Raw genomic sequence first — 2,500 nt, forward strand, 5'->3', positions numbered from 1 at the left:
AAAGCTTGAATTCTCATTCTTGTCTCAAAGTTTGAGATGAGACCAAGCAGAGCTCTGCTCCAGGTCCTTGCTTCTTTCTCTGAAACAGAGACCTTTTGGTTGGGGTGGGAGGGATGGGTCTGTAGTGTCCGTGGTCCTTGGTGGTCAGCTGAGAGCAACCACCAAGTCAACCATCTCCTCCTGGCACGGAGAAACACCCTGCCTGGGAATGTGGTTTTTAACTTATGATGTCTTCCTCTGAAAATCGTGCCCTGATTCCACCTGTGCTCCATGAACTTGAAAGCACAGAGTAAAGAGTGAAATAAAAAATCTCAGCATCAAGGAATGCAGCGGAGCTGAAATGCGAGTGCTGCTTGTGTTCACTCCAGCCTGGCGTCAATATTTAGCCCGGTGCTCAGAGCCATCCTAATGAACTTGATGATGTCTAATTTCACCAAGAGTGGGTCCTTTTCACCAAATAATTGAACAAATACCGGTTCCAGTTGATGTTTAGTGAAAGGGTGCTTAATGGCCCTTTTTCTTTGACAGGATGTGAGCGCTCTGTATAGAAACAATTCATCATGAATGCTTCACGCTAAAAACAATCCACGAGGAGCAATACTTAGCATTCCTAGTGCACAATTCATTGGAGAATTTCCGAGCAATTTACAAACATTAGCTCAATAAGCCTCACAACACCCATTTGAGATCAGAAAAGAAAAAAAAGAAAAAGATAAGATACTGCTCTTCAGCCTGGATGTGGCACTAAGGAGCCGTAAAGCTGGAGGCTGGTCCCAGCTCCTGGCTCCCCAGCACTGGGTGGTTCTGTATGGAGCCGGGCATCAGCTGGTCCTTGCACAGACTCACAGTCTGGGTGGTGGAAGCTGTGCAAAACCAAAGAGAGGACTGACAGCAAGGATGTTATGTTTAGAATAATAGAATAATGGAATGGTTCGGGTTGGACGGGACCTCAAAGATCATCCAGCTCCAACCCTCTGCCATAGTCAGGGAACCTGGTCCATACTCATTTGACCTGGAGAGAATAAGTATCTCAAATAACAATAAAAAAATAAAAACAAACTCAAAACACCAAAAAAATTCCAAAACATGGCAGGTAAAATTAGGGGGAACTTGTGGATAACATAGAGGCAGTTTCATGGAGTTGCTCATAATATCCCTGCAACAGCATCGAGAAAAGCTGAGCATCTGAGCTAGGATATCATGTCATCCAGCACAGAAATCCAGATCTTTTTGAGATCGACAGCTGAAACCCCCTTACAGGTTTTGGGATAGGAAGTTTTAAAGAAATGTGCATTCAGCTGAACTGACAGCATCGATTTATTTATGCAGTTTCAGTAAACCTGGTTGTTTCCCTGCTTGCCCCTCTGATATGAGAGATTGCTCCTCCAGCATTTGTGTCCTGTAACATCAGGGTGCTGCTCAAGGTTTAATGGCGAAGGGGGAGCTGGGATTAAAAGCATCAGCTTTTGATTTGGGGACACTCCCATAAAGCCCCTGTATGACTCCCGAAGAATCTCAGGAGCGAGTGCGATGTGGTGCAGCCACTGTTGTTCTTACTATTGGCCATGGCTGGGCCTTGTTTGGTGCTAAAGAAGGAAAGATGTTCCTGTCTTGCCTCCTGCCAGGAATTCTGTTGGCACACAGAAACTTCTGTGAGGTGTGTGCAGCAAGAATAGTCCCAGTCACTTATGAAGACTGACATGAGTGAATAAATAAAAGTTGTTCATACTCTGAATGTGAAAGCTCTGGCTGACCTTGCTGTCCAGCTCGTACAAAGATGGGCAGCATGAGCTGCTGGACTGGAGCATCTGAGGAACTCAGGGTGAGGAGAAAATCCTGAGCTTTGCTTGTCATTAGCGGTTAGTCATTAGCCAGAAAACCTAATTAAAACATAGCTTTATTATGAAAGATGAAAACATGAGTGCATAAATAAAAAAGGCCATGTCAGGCTGTGAACGCCGTCCTGTGCAGGGCAGGACACTGAGGATCCCCCGGTTTGCTTCACCTGCCGGGTGGACACTTCCCAGATCGGCTTGTTCCTGCGGTGCAGGAGGGCGGCAGAAATCTTCCCAAGCTTCCCCCTTCCCTCTAAGTGCTTGCTGTGCTCCCCTGAGGCAGCGTTGCTGCAAAAACGGTTTATGGGGAGATGCCTGGATGATAAGGGTTAGTCCTAAATAATTGCTGGTTGCCGCTCAGCAGAAATAAGCTGGATTTCGATCCCTGGGTAGAGCGACTCCTCACAGCTAAAGGCTGGCAAAGGTTGAAGAGGTCGTAAGACAGGGCCTAATTTGCCATGTTCCTTCCCTTTCAAAAACAATGAGGGAACTGGGGCCTTGCCGGTGGGCAGATCCTGCCTGGATCTCCCTGGAGTCAGCAGGAGCTGGATCGAGTCCCTTTGAATAGCGAGAGTTTCCAAACCGGAGGCAAAGCCAAGTGTTTTTCAGAAGATTGATCATTACCTTTGGAATTTTTCGACGTAGAGGTCATTACTGCTAATATA

At 46.5% G+C, this 2,500-nt stretch overlaps 1 protein-coding gene across 16 annotated transcripts in view; it reads left to right on the forward strand.

Moving 5' to 3' along the window:
- The window catches only part of EBF3 (EBF transcription factor 3), a 121,699-nt gene that overhangs the window by 73,109 nt on the left and 46,090 nt on the right, over positions 1-2,500 (forward strand). The gene's annotated exons all lie outside the window — the stretch shown is intronic.

The sequence above is a fragment of the Corvus cornix genome, chromosome 6, assembly GCF_000738735.6.
Source record: "Corvus cornix cornix isolate S_Up_H32 chromosome 6, ASM73873v5, whole genome shotgun sequence".
Lineage (NCBI taxonomy): Eukaryota > Metazoa > Chordata > Aves > Passeriformes > Corvidae > Corvus > Corvus cornix.